Here is a 20,037-nt window from a genome sequence, read left to right as displayed (position 1 = left end):
ATTTTGACTTTATTATATGATATTCTGTTAGCTCAGCTATAGAGTAATTCCAATGTTATGAGACTCTGACTCAAATATTTGCATAGAATAACATTCCTTCAACTGGCGCCATGTATTCCCCTGGGCAATTTACGTTTTTATTGTGCTATAAGTCTACGCAGGAGGAAAAACCATTAATCACTTACATTGTTAAGGTAATGGTTCAAAATGCTTAAATGTCCAGATAGAGTAAAATCGCTTAGCAATGCAAATGTGAACTCTGGAAAACTAGATGTTGCATCATCAACAGGTTCAGCCCATTTTAATCATCATAGACACGGAAATAATGTTAGCTCAACATATAAATCCATGGGCCAGATTTACCCCTACATATAAGTTTAACACCATTACACATTTTAGTCACTTTTCCTTTGTTTGCTCCTTTCACACAGCACTAAATTTTATATTTAGAGTTCGTTACTGCTATTTTTCTTGTAATTACCATCAATAGTGTTATTTTCTTTAGTTGACATTGATTACTATATTAAACTCAGGACACTAAACACTTGCCCCAAGTTATTTCTTCTTATCTGTATAATAATCACATGAGATGAGTAACAATATATCATCCACAGATGTAGCAAGGTGAAATAACATCACAGCTCTGAAATTTGTGAGTGGAACAATCATTCTATTCCAGTATCACATGGCTTCAAAAGTCAAAATCCAATTTCCCAAACTACATTTTTCTTTGTTTTGATTTTTTTTTCTTTTTAATTCATTATGGGTGAGCAAGGCATCATCTATGTATTCACATAACCTAAAGCACTGCCTGGCATAAAACCAGCACTCGGTCAATAATAAAAGAGCAAATCAAGAGCTGGTCCCATGTCTATTTTAGTATAACAATTCTGTAGTTCAATTGATATAATACACTAAAATCTTTTTTTATCTGTTCATAAAGTTCTCACATCATTATTTTTTATGTCTATAAACCTCTCTTCGTGACCTCTTCTTGTTTTTTTTTTTTCCCCCACCACAAACACAGTATCACAAGGGGAGGAAATAGAGCATAACATTTGAAAATAGAAGAGAGTTTCCAGAGAAGAGAAACTTGTATTCCAAACTTCTAGGACATAATATCTACCTAAATATGGGCATGTTTTCTACCTCTTTACATTTACTAATACCAGAAGCTACTTTGCTGGGTTTTGTCAAAGTAAAAGGAGATGGGGCATGTGTTAGAAGAATCTTGCCTCTCACTGAGGAGTGGAGACCCATCCTTTCAGTTGATAGACATTAAAAATGGTTTTATGCAATTTGTTTAGAGTTTATATTTGGCCAATTCTTTATTAATTCCAACGGTATAACATGATGTATTTAAATATCCCATTCAAACACAAATAATACAATCTACTACAGATGGGTAAGATTGTACTACTATGAGTCTATTGACAGTCAAGCCTGGCAACGTGATTTCAGCCTTGTAAGATCTGAGCGGACATCCAGTTAAGTGGTCCCTGACTTCTAACACATGAAAACTAAGAGATAATAAATTGATTTGGCTCAAGTGCATGAAAGTGTGCTAAACCATCACAACAGAAAGAGAAAAGGAATGCATGCCCCAACCCTCAAGTGCTCAGTCCCAGAATAACTTTCTGGAGATAAGAATCTAAATCGCTGTATTTCAGCTTCCCTCTACCAGATGAAGGAAAATCCAAAGATATGAGAGCAAATCTGGATGAGTGGATGGATGCGACTGAAGAAAAATTTCATAAAAGGACAAAGGTTCCAGTAACAACTCAAAACATAAAAGGGGGGCATCTGGCTTGGAAAGTTAAGGTATGTACTAGTTTTTTTGTTTCTGAAAAAAAAATCATTCTTGTTATTGGTCATGGCTGATTTTGATGACTAAGACAGACTCCATGGTACTCTAGGGCAATTTTAGGTAAAAGCTCCTGTATATTGATGCAGAGAACTTTAACTTTGGAAGTCAGCTGTTACCATGTGGAAAAACAAAACAAAACGCCTGACTAAGCATGACTCAGAAGGAAAACCGCTCCTCTTACCTTGATGTTCCATCATTGCCCTGATCTATATGTCCCATTGAAAGTGCACACTGGGTCTGTGTAAGTGACAGCTCATCAGTGGTGACAGCAGCAAAGAACATTATGGCATCATAGTTTGCAGGCATAGTCAGTGACAGGAGGATTCCTTTGGGATCACTAAGAATTTCCACAGAACTCTCAGGGACACAAGATACCTTGGCATGCCTGGGATATGTTGTGACTTCACCTGCAGCAATCAGATGCACATGCTCTGGGTAATACTGTCTTATAGACGCCGCTCTCTGGCAGGTGGCATTTTGGAACATGGGCTGATGATCCAGACCATGGATGGCACAGCAAATAATCTCAGAAATATCCTTTTGTTTAAGTTTGTTTGTTTGTTTGTTTGTTTTTTGAGAGAGAGAGACCCAGCAGGAGAGGGGCAGAGAGAGAAAGAGAGAGAGAGAGAGAGAGAGAGAGAGAGAGACAGAGAGACAGAGAGACAGAATATCCCAAGCAGACTCCACACTGTCAGCTCAGAGCCCAATGTGGGGCTTGAACTCAAAAACCGTGAGATCATGACCTGAGCTGAAACTAAGAGTTGTACGCTTAACTGACTGAACCGCCCCTAAATTTCAGAAATATCTTATGAGTGCACTCCCTCCAGAGTCTAAACCCCCTCTTCAAAATACGGATGTAACCTCTGTGATTGGTACTATAATCACTGTGATATAAATGTGATTGCACATGTACTTAACAATGCAAGAGGCTACAGGGATATTTGAGTTGACATACCATGAGATACAATAAAATGAAAATGCAGTGACCAGAGAAAGGAGGCATAAAAAGACAAGTTGAAAATGGAAGCTTATTAAATGTAAATGTAAATGTAAATGTAAATGTAAATGTAACCCTAAATGGCCTATATATTTCCTAGTAGTGGACCCAAAAAATTGAATGGAAAGACTTGAAAACTTTGGGCATCCAGATTAAAAAGGATGCAATGTCATTTTTCTGTATTTCATAGTGTCAAAATATACACAAGTTGTTTTACCTGATACCAAACTCAGAAATAATCTTCTTTTCAATTTGCAGAAATAATAGGACACAATACAGAATTTGTATACTAGTGGGCAGTCTAGGGCATATTCTCAATCAGAAGAATGTCATTTATTCAACATAATACTACAAAACATACTTTATTTAAAAATATTAAAACTTTTAGAAATTTTACTTAAAAATAGACATTTCTAACTTCTCTCAAAAAAAACTGGAGATATGGTGAAATTTGGCCTGTCTCCAGTTTGGCAATGATCTCTGTGAGCTGGGAAGTACATGCTTACTTGACAATGGCCTATCATCCTGAGGTTAGCACTATATTCTCCATGTTTTATTCCATCCAGCCTGATTTCTTATTTTAGTTATCTGCCTGCCTCCTCTAGGCTAAGGAGTTTGGAATCTCTTAATGTCTTTAATAATATCTCCCACAACATCTCTATGAACATACAACAAAGCATTTCATATGTTTCTATAGTAACAATCTCAATGTAACTAATCATGCTTTCCTTTTAATCTTAGCTCAAAGAAAGATAAGAATAAAATCTAATTCTCAATCATATAATCTATATTTACCATCACAGTGAACAGACTTGCTTACTTCCTTTTATGGTCTTGATCTTTACTTTTGATTTGTTCCCCATTAACTATATAATTTACAGGCTTTCTGGGGGGAAACAAGCAGATTTAAAATAAAGTAAAAAACACCTTTGTTGAACTGAATTTTTTTACATGATTTTACTTTATGCATCTCCTTACTAAATACTCACAAGCAATTTTCTGCTGTAATTTATCCAAGGGAATGATTATCTTTATAATGTGTATGGGACATAAAGCACGTAAAGGAAACAAAAAAGTACGCAAGCTCAGTTCTTACTTTCACTGTTTACTGTTGTGGTTGAGACAGGCGCTCAGGGTGAGGTAAGGGTGGGAAGGAAGCATATTCTCTCAAGGATCCTGACTGTCCCTAAAGGATCTCACAAGACCAGTTATACTTAACCATTGACTTGCATCAGAATCACCTAGAAGGCTTGTTAAAAATAGACTGCTGGGGCACTTGGGTGGCTCAGTCAGTTGAGTGTCAGACTTTAGCTCAGGTCATGATCTCAGAGCTTGTAAATTCAAGCCCTGCATGGAGCCAGCTGCAGTCAGTGCATAGCCCTCTTCAAATCTTCTGTCCCCGCCTCTCTCTGCCCCTCCCCACTTACACACACACACTCTCGCTCAAAAATAAATCAATCTTAAAAAAACAAAACAAAACAAAACAAAACAAAACAAAACAGATTGCTGGTGGAGGCTGAGACTGCTTATCTAATGAGCTCACAGGTGATGCTGATTCTGCCCATCTTAGAAATACCACCAGATAACCATGAACCCACCTATAATCCTCTTAGGGGTAGAGGAGTCTTATTCATTCTTAAATTCCCATTAAATTACACTTTCTCACATATGGGAGATGCTTAGTACACAACTATGGGAGGCATTAAGGGTTTGACAGTGTGACATAATAATATTTGGCTAAAAGCGTTTGGTGAGGCCTTAACAGGAAGTTCAGCTACTGAAAGAGAAGGACCTCATTCCATCTGTCAATTCTGCCTTTTTCCAGTGTACTGGGGAATTACAGCTGTGTATTTGAAAATACATTATGCTTTTTCTTCCATGAGCAATGTATATATAATCAGGATTTCCCTCTTTTTAAATGCAAGTACTCAAAATAGAATTGGATCCCTTGAATTGTTAAATCTAGGAGGAAGACTATATTTACTTTTAATTTCTATCAGTATGCTATACATAAATATATTTAAACATCTTGTGCTTTAAATATTTTACAAATGACAATTTAACTACTTTTATTTAAAAAAAGAATTCATGGGTACTTTTTTCATATTTTTATTTTATTTTTCTGTAAATGAAAAAAAAAACTGTGTCTTTATCTTTCTTTACCCTCAGACTATATCCCAAGTTCAACAGGTAGCTAAAATTAACTGAAACTTGATCCTTAAAGTGTTTATTTTGTCCTAGCAGTTAAGATAGCTATCTCTTTCCTCCAGGACATAGCTGTGTTACATTTCCTTCCCTTTCTTGCAGGTTTGGCTATGATCACTAAGTTTTTGTGGAAACAATATGGCTGAAAGTAGTGAAAACTACATGGAGGGCTGTCCCATGAAAGACTCCAATGGGATCCTGTATCCTTAACATAGGGAAAGGTACCCAAGATTGAAGGAGCCTGGTCTCTGAATGACATTATGGAACAGCCTTTATCTGAACTGGAAACAAACTTCTATTAAACCATTAAGATCATGAGGCTTGTCTATTAGAGCTTCTGGTATTCCTTCAATTTAACATCAAAATTAGTACCTTGCAGTTGGGTCTGTCATCATGTTATAGAGTAGCAAATTTTGGTAACATTATTAGCAGCGGTAACCTACAAGGTAAACAACACCCTAACAAAATTCAGTGGGCAGTGATGGCTATTGATGGCTGCATCACAAAAGTATTGAGAATGAAATTAGCAAGGGCAGGATCTCCTTATATTTAAGTAGTAGAACAAAAAGAATAGAGACAGTCCAGAGCGTTAAAAGTTTGTGAACGCTTTGGTTGCAATATAGACCTCAACAATTGAACATCAGGCTTGAAAATATCTTTGAGATTAAAAAAGAAAAAAAAAAAAGAAAAAAGAAAAAGCTTGTTTGGATGTGTCAGTTGAAAAAATTGACTGCTTTACATAAATGATCAGATTAAGAGTTTCACCTCCACACTTAACTCAGATCACCTCAAGGTCGCCTGCAGTAATTTGAGAGAGGAAGGGACACTGAGGTGAGATGTAAGAAAAGAAAGGAGAGCTGACATTTTGTCTAAGTAATACTTTATGTTTATTGCCAAATGGAAATGATTCGAAACAAATCAATCAGAAGCCTATCAGTTTTTGAGGAAATCTCATTGGCAAAGAAACAAGGAGCTTGGACTAAAAGCGTTCTGGCACTTTGAAAATCAACTGAACTTACGGATTCTGAGGCTTGCACATACAGGTAGCAGGTAGGAGGGATTCCTCAGGGTAAGAAAAGGACTCGCCAGTGCCTACTTTAGAGGTGGCCATGGAAGTAGAATGGGAAGGTAATATCACACTTAAGGTACATCTAGGTGCCTTATGTAGAATAACGAATCAGAGAGTTCGTGTCATTTGGTAGATTCCACATCCCCCCCCCCCCAGGAATATTTCAAAATTAATATGAAGTATGAACTACTGCATGTCTGTCATTTTTTCCCCAGGACATTTCTTTTGTCACGTTAGTCCTGTCTGGTTATGCCCTTGACTTTGGATGGGTGTATGGGGTGGGTGGGTAGGACTATATTTTAGGCCTTGATCTTTGGAAAAGACTACTGTCCAGAGATCTTGGATACTTTTCATCTAGGATACGTATTGTCATCAGTGGGAAGACACGAATGTGTTGTATGTGGAAGATGAAGACTGAAACAGGTGTTTGGAAAACTATGGTAGGGATGGGCTCATTGTTTACTAAACTTACATTCTACTTTCCCTGGGTACACAGCTAGACTAAGTTCCGAGTCCCCATTGAAGTTAAAACTGACCTTATGCCAACATCTTAGGAAAGAGTCAACAGAACTAAAAGGCAACATACTGGATGGGAGAAAATATTTGCAAATGACAGATCTGATGATATCCAAAATATATAAAGAACTTCTAAAACTCAACACCAAAAAATAAAAAAAAATGCATTTAGAAAAATGGGCAGAATAGATGAAAAGACAATTCTCTAAAGAAGACAAACAGATGGCCAACAGACACAAGAAAAGACGCTCAACGTCACTCATCATCAGGGAAATGCAAATCAAAACTGCAATGAGACATCACCTCCCACCTATCAAAATAGCTAAAATAAAAAACATAAGAAACAACAAGTTTTGGCAAGGATGTGGAAAATAAGGAACCCTTTTGCACTGTTGGTGGTAAAATGGTGCAGCCAGTGTGGAAAACAGTATGGAGTGTCCTCGAAAATTTAAAAATAGAACTACCCTACAATCTAGCATTTGCATTAGGTATTTACCTAAAGGTTACCAAGACACTCATGTGAAGGGACACATGCATCCCAATGTTTATAGCAGCATTATCAACAATAGCCAAATTATGGAAAGAGCCCAAATGTCCACTGACTGATGAATGGATAAAGAAGTGGTATGTATGGGTACACACATATATACATATATACCACACACACATACACACACACAGGGAACGTTACTCATCCATAAAAGGGAATGAAATCTTGCCATTTGCAATATGTGGATGGAGTATGAGTGTATTACGCTAAGTGAAGTCAGTCAGAGAAAGACAAATACCATATGATTTCACTCATATGTGGAATTTAAGAAACAAAACTGATGTTCATGGGAGAGGTGGAGGGTGGGGAGAGAGGCAAACCAAGAAACAGACTCTTAACTATAGAGAAGAAACTAACGGTCACCAGAGGGAGGTGGGCAGGGGGATGGGTGAAATAATTGCTGGGGATTAAGGAGGCCATTTGTCATGATGAACACTGGATGATGTATGGAATTGCTGAATCACTATATTGTACACCTAAAACTAATGGAACACTGTATGTTAATTATAATGGAGTTACAATTTAAAAAAAAATGAACTTATGACTCAATTTGGGCTAAGGGAATCCAGGTGGAAATGATTAACTCACTTCTAGGCATGCTTATGCCTTGTGATTAATTCTCCATTTGTTCAACCTATCTGTTGGATGGACAGAGAAAACATTGAAGTCCTAGAAGAAGGCTGAGCCACACCATGGAAAGAACTAATCTCTGAATGACTATGGGAATAGAGGCCCTCACTGCTCTTAAAGACTTCTGGTAAGTAAGAAAATCAACTGTGGTAAGCTCCTGAAATTTGGAATTTACTAGTACAAAGCAAGCGTACTGCAATTTTGGTAGGACTAAATTTTAGCTAGTAACTATAACTTAAATGTAACAAAACACATCACATGCAGTTAAAAGTGAGGGAAATAGTACCACTATGAAAACAATAGTGGAGAAGTCTTTTTAAGTAATAGTACTAGACAGACAGTATGCTTCAACATTTTAAATGGGTGTATGCTTTGAACAATTATAGAAATTTCTCCACAGAAGATTTTGAACAATTTGCAACAATTTAAACACAAAGATATTCCTAGTAGTGGAGATTAAAAGACCAAATGTGTAAATCAAAAGTGACCAGCTAAATCCTTCATAGCATGTGCACACAAAGCACATGTTTTTATTACAATGAATTTACAATGAATTACAATTTAATTACAATGAAATTACAATGAAGCTACTAAAAGTATTTTGTGTATTTTTTATTGACTTGTGCCTAGCTGCCTATATGCAAGGCACACCTGTTTGTAGTAACATACAATGAAAAATAGATATTGTCTTCTAGAGGGTATAGTGCTAAGAGAAATAAGAGAGAGAAAGATAAATACCATATGACATCACTCATATTGGGAAGAAAGAACAAATGAAGAAAGATAACAAATGAACAAAGAAAAAAAAAAGAGACAAACAAAAGAACAGATTCAAATACAGAGAACAAAATGGATGTTGCCAGAGGGGAGGTGGGTGGAGGGATGGGTGAAATAAAGATTAAGAATACACTTATCTTGAGGGGTGCTGAGTAATGTATAGAATTGTTGAATCACTTTATTATACACCTGAAACTAATATAACACTGTATTTAATTTTATTTCAATAAAAAATAAAAATCCAAAGAAAGAAAAAATATTTCTCTTTCCTTTAGGAACACTACAGTAAGGATACAAGACCTAGAACAAGTAAATAGAATTATGCCGATTACAGTCATGGAATTTTAGTGTTCTATGAAGTCAGCAAAGTCAGAAATTATGAGCATGTTCTTTGCTCTTAAGAGGTAAGCCTTTGAGGACAGGCTCTGATATCTACTTCACATGAAATCTTGGACAAGATGCTTTACTGGATATTAAAACAATATCTATTTTCTCAAAATAATTTTTGATTGGTATATATCATAATATACAGCAAGTGTTTTATACAGTATCTGACATACATTAGAGGCTCAGAAAGACTACTATTCAGATCGTTATTACAACAACTAATTACCATTTTCATTATTGACATGGAAATCACTATATACTAATTTATTATGTGTAAAAAGACAGTTATAGAGAATCATATGAAGAATGTACCCATCTTTGAAAACGTAGGTGGATAAAATGTATAAAAAGAAAATTTTCCCAAATATTCTTCCCTTTAGGTATGCGAATTTGGGGGCATTTAAACTTGTTGTTTATCATTTTTCTAAGTTCTTTTCTGTTCTTTTTTTAATTTTAATTGTTTTAATTTTTAACAAGTGCATCTTAGAGGAAAATAAACAGAAAGCCAACTGTTCTCATATTCCTTTTAAATTGCTAACTTTTTATAAAACTCATATGCTTAAAATACATGAAATGACAGTGCTTTAACCAAAATTCTGAAATAATCTAATTAAAGGTACTCATATAAGGAACTCATATCGTGCTCTGTTAAAATGATACAACATAAACAAGGGCATGTAAAATATTGCCAAAACCCAGGAAACATAACTTTTCATGCTGCCTGTAAAATGGTTCCATCTATAGAAGAAAGAGATATGAATATTGTCATTCTTCCCAAGTTATTTCTATAGCTGATGGCATGGAAAAAGTTCCTACTAGGAACTGAGTTCCTACTAGGTGCCGGGCACTGCACTAGACAATCTCTATCCATTCTCTCACATAGCTTTCCAACTGTTCAAAGTGGAAGGTATAACAAATACTAATTTCATCCATGAAGAAAATCAAAGCTCAAAAACATTAAAAACCTCAACAATTATACCTCTGTTAAGTGGCAGCAGCAATGCTTATTTTTTAAGGATCTACGATAAATGTTATGTCAGATCTAGAAGGAATCTTAGGAAAATCATTTCTTGTGGCACAAAATAATAATTTACATTTTGATCAAAAAACCTAATTCTCACTTAAACTTTTCAAGTTTTCCAAATTCTGAAACAATAAGTAGCACACCAAAAAAATCCAGTAAAAAGGAAAATGTGTGTCTCTAGTTGACTACTGTCAATTACTTTGTTCATACATTCAAATGCGCACCATTATACATATTCTCATTTTGGTAAACTAAAGAGATATGAACATGGATGTGTTATTAATGTTCCTTTTGAGCCCACTGAATGATATTCTAATCTAATCTTTTAACTAAAATTAGCTTAACTGGCTCAATACATTTAGTGGTTTAATCTAAGCAGAGTCAAATGGGGATAAAAAAGAAAAAGTGTAATGTTGTAAAGAGAGATTTTTATAGGGTGGTAAGAATGTCCTAAGCGAAGTGAAAATCTTTGTGAATTCTTAAAATGAATAAGAAGATGTAACTCCTTAAAAACAGTTTTTGCCAACTAACTTATTTTTCTTAACCCCAGTGTAAGGGGGTAAGGATTGATATGTCAAACACTGACCTTACAATAATGTCCATATTTGTAAAGAAAATGATGAAACAGAATAAAATGTGGGCCTAAAAGTTCCAGGTTACCATTTAAAGCTCAGTTCTCCCATTTATTACCTGTGTGGTATTGGATAAATTTCTTGAAGTACCTTCCTTATTTCCTTGGTTGTGATATAAATATAGATCTAAAACATGGCATTGTTGTGACTCATCAGAACAGCAGATACATAGTATTTACTGTAATTTACTGTAATTACTAGAGCCATGATGTGGCTATAGCAAATATTTGGTAAATATTAGAAGTCTTTAGATATTAAACTATTGATATTAAACCAAAATATTAAACTTTTATAAGGAAATGGAATACTTATGTGTGTCAGAGAAAGATCACAGATATTTAAGTAACCTATTTGATTTGTCTGCTTAGTTGTTTCCTTTTTTGAATTCCTTGTTTGGGTCCAACTTATTTGAATTTTTCTAAAATGGATTCTTCTCAGTGTTTCATGTGACTTCATGTCTATTTACAACTTAAATAAATACTTAAAAGCACTAATATCTTTTAAAGTTGACTTCATAAATCATTTGCTAGGAACCTCATTATATCCTACCAGGTGAGTTAAAGAACATAATTTACATAAGGTCAAACCTTAACACATTGCTTTTGGAAGTGACATAAGCCAAGCTCCTATTTTGGAGAAAAAGATCAATGCAATCATCATGTTCACATTCACCTTTATGTGTATTTCTATCTCTTCCACTCTTTAACTGCCCCATGAATCAAACATTTAATCCCCATTCAGTGGAAACAAGAGATGAAATAATTTAGAACTTAAAAAAAAAAAAAGTCCATCTATTAGAAGCAGAGCCTTATCCCTATTAGGCACTTAAATACATTAAGTTAGGTTTTATTTAAATGAGGCTTCCAACCAACAAATACCATCCCGTCATACTGAGGTAAATGCAAACTGAGCAGTTTTAAAAAAGAAGCATTTTTAGAAGCCCTAAAATGAAGAGTAATTACACTCATTTAGGTAACCATCATATCTATAGAATTTAGCTTTCAAGTGAATTAAGCATTGAAGGATAGATTTATTTGACAGTTGCTGAAGAGCTCCTCTGAATTCCAATATTTTTGGTTGATATGCATGTGTACAAGACCAACTACTTTGAAAATGAAGAGCTGAGGGAAAATGTCAAGAGATCAATTTGGTGCAATCATCTCTCTGGACTTAAGCACTGTGGAATGATGTACAGTCAATTATTGAAGTGTCTCATTTTGAAGGGCCCATTAAATAGCATTTAATTATATCTGTTCAAAACATGAAGGAATTTTTAATGCAACATCCAAAACATCTAAAATTAGAATGAAAAATCTGTTTGAAACATTTGTATGCTCACAGAGAAACACTAAGAATGTCAGAACTTTCCAAATAAAGATTCCATTAACTCTCAAAAGGAATACTTCCCATTTAGTGGCTTATCTATTGCTAATCTCACCTCTAAATTCTTATTGACTATGTCTGCTCTAATTGTTGACATTGCAAACAATTTCTATTTACTCTTATTTAGCAAGATGGCTATAGCCTTGCAGGGGTCCCCTTTGAATTCACACACTTAATTACTTGCTTCTCTCCAGGGAAGGGTTATTCCTGAGAAAGGAGAGGGGAGAGAGTTTATTAAGTGGTGTCATAAACTAGACAGTAATATTATAGAAGGGACGTGTATAAAAGGAAAGGCCAGAAGAAATACTGTTAAGAAAAAATTATCCCAAAATTGGAAATAAAACAAAGGAAAGACAACATATCCTTTAAATGCCACATTTTAATAGAGTGCTCAAAAATCATCCAAATATCTAGAATGGCTCTTTGCTTTTTGTACTATTTACTCCTCATTAAAGATCGATATTCTGTAAAGTTACGTGATAACTTGTAGATTTTTTTTTGTCAGGTCAAATGCAAATGGCTCTATTAGAAAAGATACCATCAAAGGTTATGTTTTTTTTTGTCCTGAAGGCCAACACTCAGTTTCATATCTAACCAAGAAATCTTATTTTAGTCCAACATTCAATTCTAATTGCTGATAAATACTCACATCTTCAAGTGCTCTTTGAATCACGTTTATTATTCTGCTATATTCCTTACTGATGAGTTTAATCCAATTTTATACATACTGATTCCATATTTTTGGGTAGTCAAGATGGTCTATACCCTGGCAAGTAGATGAAAGTGACTATTTTTTTTTAATATTTTTTAACCTAAACTTCATAGTGAAACTAAGCTTTACTATTTTCTATATCTGAATTCAGGTAGTGCCATATACTAATGTGTGAATATTAAATTTTTCAATAATACACCGTGATTATCCATGTTTGATCTCTCCTTAGTATGATCAAAATCATTTGTGCACCTCAGATTTGGTAAGTCTTATTTTATTCATCTTTAAGAAGATAATTGCATACTCAAAAACCATGTTCACACTTTTTTTTTCTTTTTTGCTTCGCTTTTAAATCTGTTTTATTATTTCATTACTTTAAATCTGTTATATTACTTGAAAATACAAGTATAGGAAAAAAAGAAAAGAAAATATAAGTATAGGGATATTCTATAAATTATATCCTCCATTGTTTATAACATTAAGATAAATGTACATTTAGCAATATATACATACAGTATATACCAACTTCTTGTTTGGATGTTTTATTTCAAAAGTTACATCAAAAAGTTTAATTTTCTGAGGATAATTAAGAGTAAATTATGTAAGGGGCACCTGGGTGGCTTGGTGCGTTAAACATCTGACTTCACCTCAGGTCATGATCTCACGGATCCTGGGTTCAAGCCCTGCATCTGGCTCTGAGCTGACAGCCCAGAACGTGGAGCCTACTTTGGATTCTGTCTCCCTCGCTCTCTGCCCATCCCCTACTTGTGCGTGCATGCGCACGCTTTCTCTCTCTCTCAAAAATAAATAAACATTTAAAAAACTCTAAAGTAAATTATGTAAGACAAAACAATCCATATACATATTGTAAAACTGTAGATATTCTGAATACTTTGTGAACTAGCACAGGTTGGATTATTGTTATACATGGTTTTAGGTAGACATTATATTTTAAAATACAAAACACAAAGATTCATTTCCTGGGTTCATTTTGGTTGCAAAATAGTTTTGTTTTTAAACTCTCTGAGACCCTCTTGACAGCATGGCATCAATATATACTCATTGTGATATGAGTGAAGATTTTAAAACTTAGAAAGAAGCAATAGAATTTTTTTCATTAATATGTGATCTCTGCCAGCTTAGAAATAATGCCCTAGGACAGTACCGGGACAGAAGATGTCTATGCAAGACCGAGTAACAGATTTCTACTATGTATCAGCCCTAGAAAAGGAAAGAGAGACATGTGAAATTTATCAGTTATGAAGATATTTGGGGATGCATTTTATTACCTTCATAAATATGCAATCACACTTATATGCCCTGAGTGCTTTCGGAATATAATAGGAGTAACATGCTATTGAATGCATTAATCCTATAAAAGAAAATGTGTGCTTGGGCATTTCAAGGCAGTTTAGCCTGTGAATACCAAAATGGGATCTATCAACATACCCTGCTGGCCACATGCCCCAGATGGCCCAAAAGGCAGACTGTAGAACCCCAACCAAGACTTACAGAACTGCAGTCTGAAAACTACATAAAAGAAGCTCTTAAGATGAGTCCTATGAATGTCTGGAAGTTAATGTCTGGAGGCTGAAGTTTGGAGTCACTGGTTTTAAGGAATGCTAAAAACAATTACTGTTTGAAACTATTTTATTTGAAATTATTATTATTTGAAACTATTATTGAGATCAGGTTGTAGAAGATTCCACTAAACCATTACAGAAAAGTGTTCAAGGAACTTTAAAAAAAAAAGGCAGTTTATACTTTAAAACCAAGTTATGGGCCCTGAGGATCCCACACGATAATTACCCATGGATCATTTATCTGATTGATTTTATATTATTTGTCCTCTTAGGCACTTGTGATTTATTTGACTTCTAAACAGGACTTTTGCTCTTACGTTAGTTATTATTTAGAAAGTCATGATTGTTTTTCCCAGTATATTTTCAAAGCTATTTGTCTCTTCTTTCAGAATCACAGGGATCACACATCTAATGAGAGGCATAGTTTATATATATGATATATATGTGTGTATATATATATATATATATATATATATATATATATATATACACATAGATATATACGTATATGTCATAACAAAGTATGTGTGTATATAAACATACACATATATCTAATACCTTGTATATATATAAAAAGTCTATATACACACATTAATACATCTAACGACAGGCATATTTCATATACACTATGTGTGTGTATATATATGTATAAATATATACACATACATGTACATCTATGTATATGTATACATACACAACATAACATATAGTACGTGTGTGTGTATATATATATATATACACACATACATAATATATACCTAATATATTGTGTATGTGTATATATACATATACACACACATGTGTATATACACACATATATACATCTAATACTCTCTATATATGAAATGTGTGTAACACACATTAATACATCTAATGAGAGGCATAGCTTTTATATATATATATATATGTGTGTGTGTATATATATATACACACATATATATACACACACACATATATATATACACACATATCTAGGTTATCATTTTATTCAAATTACTGTTTTGGAATTGGTCATTTTTATTTCACAATTTTATATCATTTTTAAAAAGTATTTTTTTATAAATCCAATGTCATATCTACATATAAATACTATATTTTAAATTATTAACTAGGATTTGAAAATACCACATGAACTGGAATCTGAAAGTCAGAGGGTTTTAATGTGAGGCCACACGTAATGTAGTTGAGTTTTTACTTCTAAATGCCAAAAAATAAGTCTCCAGGGGCGCCTGGGTGGCTCAGTTGGTTAAGCATCCCACTTTAGCTCAGGTCACGATCTCGCGGTCCGTGAGTTCGAGCCCCACGTCGGGCTCTGGGCTGATGGCTCAGAGCCTGGAGCCTGCTTCTGATTCTGTGTCTCCCTCTCTCTCTGCCCCTCCCCTGTTGTTGCTCTGTCTCTCTCTGTCTCAAAAATAAATAAAAACGTTAAAAAAATTAAAAAAAATAAGTCTCCCCCTTTAAATACATAAGAATAGAATTTACAGAAGAAATGGACTTACTGTTTAAAATATTAAAATAATACTATTGCTTAGTATGTGCTATGTCATTATAATATATAATATTAAGCTATTCTTCATGTCATTTTTGTTTAAATTTTACTTTACTTTCTGAAACATGACTTAAGGAATAAATTGTTCTGTGTGTTTTATAGTCCATAAAGTGTTTATTTCTTTTCAATGTGTGATTATTTTTATGTAAAGCATGGGTTGTCAGTTGAATATGTTGAAACGTATAATCTTTAAACATTTTATGGAGAATTCTACAAATAGCCTATCTTTTTCTGTATATTTTCAACTGACAGTCAATGGGAAGTTAAAACGATAGCTACAGTGGGAGCCTAGATTCTACTGAAAAGTCTGAAAATAAATTCTGCAGCAAGGTTGTCTGCTTCAGATCGTCCTTTGCTATAAATGACTGTTAACAAAATTGTTTTTCCCTAAACCATTGATGATGTTGGCAGTGAAACCTCCGAGGTAAACTCAAGACCTATTAATGGAACAGACTGAGCACAATGAAGGAAGAAAACAGTCCTGAAAGAAAGTAAAAATCTAGAAAACTTATTCAATACTGCCTAACAGAGCAACTACTGTTTCCCTTGAGGTTAGTTCCTATTTTAACTTGAAATGTATTATTTTGTTCCTTACCAATAGGAATTCCTATGCAAAATATTAAAATCATAAAAAATAAACATAATATCCAAACAGGAATATGTATATAGCATATCTTTATCCTTACATATGTATAACAGGTACATAATACTTGTAAAAAATGGTAAAGGAGGGGCGCCTGTGGCTCAGTCGGTTGAACGTCCGACTTCGGCTCAGGTCATGATCTCGCAGTTCCTTGAGTTCAAGACCTGCGTCGGGCTCTGTGCTGACAGCTCAGAGCCTGGAGTTTGCTTCCGACTCTGTGTCTCCCTCTCTCTCTGCCCCTTCCCTGCTCACACTCTGTCTCTCTCTGTCTCTCAAAAATGAATAAATGTTAAAATTTTTTAAATGGTAAAGGAATAACAAATGCTCTAAACCATTCACATAATTTTGGATACACCTATAATAACTTGTATCCATGTGAGTAATTATCAATGTTCGTTTGTTATTTCATTGGCATTTGAAAGGAAATGATTTTTTCAAGCAACTTCCAGTAAAAAGATTAACTTTCTTTTAATTAAAAACACATTTTTCTATGTTTATTTATTTTTCAGAGAGAAGGAAAGAGAGAGAGTGTGAGTAGGAGTTGGGAGGAGCAGAGGGAGAGGGAGACACAGAACCCTAAGCAGGCTCCAGGCTCTGAGCTGTCAGCACAGAGCCCAATGAGGGCCTCGAACCCATGGACCACTAGATCATGACCTGAGCTGGAGTCGGGGGCTTAACCAACTGAGCCACCTGGGTGTCCTAGGTTTCACTTTTTTTTTTCTTTTTTGAACAGTCCAGCCAATCTACCCTCCCTTCTTCTCTCCCCTTCCTTGCTCTGGATTCATTTATTATTGTGATTATTATTATTATTATTATATTGATATTGATATTGTTATCATTAGCACTAATGCAGCTCAATTTAACCAAATATAGGACAACAATGCCATTAAATCACATCATCTACAGACAACTGACCATTGAAAGCAAAGTGGGAAGGGGACAGCTTGCAGTTGCTGCCACATATTATCAAGATGATATATCAACATTTATTATTGACATTATCAACATATTATCAACATTTTTTTTGCTGTGTCATTTTGAGATGTGGTAGCAGTTCAATTAAATAATAAAGTATCACTAAAGAGCTATAAATTTATACTACATTTTTGCCCTACTTTCTACAATATTACAGGTAAACAGAGAAGATTTAGTGATTATTATTCAAGTGGTAACGTGAAAACTTTGGTGCTAGAATACCTCAGCTCAAATTCTAGTTCTATCCCTGGGAGATGCCAAAGTGGCTTAATTTCCAATCCCTTCATCTTCACTTGTAAAAGTTTATAAAAATAGCACGTTCTTCAGAAGGTTGTTGCGAACATGAAATCTGTATGGCATCCAGTTCATTTTATTTTTTTTATTTTTTAAATTTTTTTTAATGTTTTTATTCATTTTTGAGACAGACAGAGAGAGAGAGAGAGCAAGCGAGTGAGCGAGCTGAGGAGAGGCAGAGGGAGAGGGAGACACAGAATCCAAAGCAGACTCCAAACTCCGAGCTGTCAGCACAGAGCCTGATGCGGGGTTTGACCCACGAACTGCGAGATCATGACCTGAGCCAAAGTCGGACACTTAACCAACTGAGCCACCCAGGTGCCCCAACATCCAGTTCATTTTAAACCCTGTTGAAGTATTAGTATTGTATCAAGCAAAGTAGAGCTGCATAAGGCATGTTGCTTAAAAAGGGGCAGTAAATCTGTAATGTGCTTTCATATGAGTCCAAGAAGGATAGAAAATTGGGATCATTATTGATCTTAACTAGATTAAATAAAAAAATAAATAAATATAACATATTAGGTTATATTAGAGGAAAACGTGTCAGTTAAGAAACAAAGTTTGTTGTTTATGTCTTAATTGCCAAAGAGCATACAAAGAACCAGAGTTCTGGCATTAGAATGCCCGAATCCTATCTTTTACTGACTAGCTGTGATATCTTAGTTAATATTTTTGCATCAGCTCTTTATATGTACCTACGAAATGGAACTCGAGCTGCAATTTTATTCACAGACGTACTGGGAGTTAATCCATGTCAAACAAATCTAGCAAAGCCTGAGTTGCAGTGAAGGGTCCACAAAAGAGGAACTCTATGACCAGTGTCATTATTAGTAGGAATAAATAATTTCATGTTATTTTATGTCATCTTCAAAAGCGTTTCCCACTAATTCCGGAAGGTACTAAAAGCACAATGGGGCAGGTGAGGAAAATATGTACCAGAGAGACAAAACCATAAGTGATTCAACTGGAATTTGAACTTCAGTGTATCCTCCGTCTAGTACATGAGTAGATCTCAGTGGTGTTCAGGAAATCACGGGGGTGCTGGAGATTCCATCAAGGGGTCTAGGGGACCAAAACTATTTTCTTAACACTGCTAAATTGTTATGTTCCTTTTTCACTTCATTCCCTCTGTAGCACACAGTGGAGTCTTCCAGAGACTCTAAGACAGGTGCTACTGCAACAAACCGAAAGCATAAAAACAAGTGTGCAATGATTGCCCTCAACTAAGTCAGACATTAAAGAGAGCTGCAAAAATGTACAACAATGCTATTTTTCAATTTTTTTTTGGTTTTGAAAATACAGTTTTTCATAAAATTCGGCATGCAAATATGCAATGAGTTGTTATTTTAGGGAAATAGATACTTCTTTATTCTTACTTTTAGTTTCTTACATGGACAATATTCATACATACAATCCATATAAACAAAAGCTCTGGAGGTATGAATAAATTTAAGATTGGGTGAGAACAAAACTCTCGAGAGTCACTGTAACTGTTCACTTTATTTCAATCACCCACAGAAGTAGCAAGCACAACACGTATCTCAACACATTCTTCTCAATCCTATGTCTCTTCCTGGAATAAAACAAACAGACACCTGGGTGGCTCAGTCAGTTGAGCATGGGACTCTTGATTTTGGCTCAGGTCACAGTCCCAAGGTCTTGAAATTGAGCCCTGCCTTGGACTCCACACTGGGCATAGAGCCTGCTTGAGATTCTCTCCCTCCCACTCTCTTCCTTCCCCTTCTCAAAAAAAACATAAAAAGATGAAACAAAACAAATACACCAAAACTGTTTAACTCACATGTCTTAGTTGAAGCATCTTTAATTATCAAACTACTCAATCCTCATTACTTAAGACTGGGCCCAAAACAGGCACCTGGATCAAATTAGCTAATGTTATTCTCTCCTAAAAATTTAGAATTTAGATTCTGACTGATAAAATATATTAGATGACTACAGGCACATAGCATGAAAATTCACCTAGGACATGATCTAGCATGCATCGTATGCCCCTAAAGCCACACAAAAACACTAAACTCTTTTTTAAAATTTTTTAATGTTTGTTTATTTTAGAGAGAGAGAGAGATGGAGCGTATGTAGGGGAGGGGCAGAGGGAGAGGGGGACACAGACACTGAAGCAGGCTCCAGGCTCCAAGCTGTCAGCACAGAGCTTGATGCAAGGCTCGAACTCATGGACCATGAGATCATGACCTGAGCCCAAGTCAGACGCTCAACTGACTGAGC

General features: G+C 35.0%; 1 protein-coding gene and 2 long non-coding RNA genes across 7 annotated transcripts in view; 2 read left to right on the top strand and 1 right to left on the bottom strand.

The window, feature by feature from the left end:
* Nucleotides 1-20,037, bottom strand: part of CDH18 (cadherin 18) — a 995,271-nt gene that overhangs the window by 371,834 nt on the left and 603,400 nt on the right. The window lies entirely within an intron of this gene.
* On the top strand, nucleotides 2,164-5,387 carry LOC128311510 (uncharacterized). The gene is made up of 2 exons (XR_008289956.1): nucleotides 2,164-2,302; nucleotides 5,172-5,387. It is a non-coding gene; the product is annotated as an uncharacterized LOC128311510 (long non-coding RNA).
* LOC113603882 (uncharacterized) overlaps nucleotides 7,788-20,037 on the top strand; it is a 31,597-nt gene continuing 19,347 nt past the window's right edge. The window contains exons 1-3 of the long non-coding RNA XR_003425647.2: nucleotides 7,788-7,961; nucleotides 8,887-9,015; nucleotides 12,979-13,011. This is a non-coding gene — a long non-coding RNA (uncharacterized LOC113603882). The remainder of the gene's footprint in view (nucleotides 7,962-8,886; nucleotides 9,016-12,978; nucleotides 13,012-20,037) is intronic.

This window comes from Acinonyx jubatus, chromosome A1, assembly GCF_027475565.1.
Source record: "Acinonyx jubatus isolate Ajub_Pintada_27869175 chromosome A1, VMU_Ajub_asm_v1.0, whole genome shotgun sequence".
Taxonomy (NCBI): Eukaryota; Metazoa; Chordata; class Mammalia; order Carnivora; family Felidae; genus Acinonyx; species Acinonyx jubatus.
This window is presented reverse-complemented; position numbering and strand designations above follow the sequence as displayed.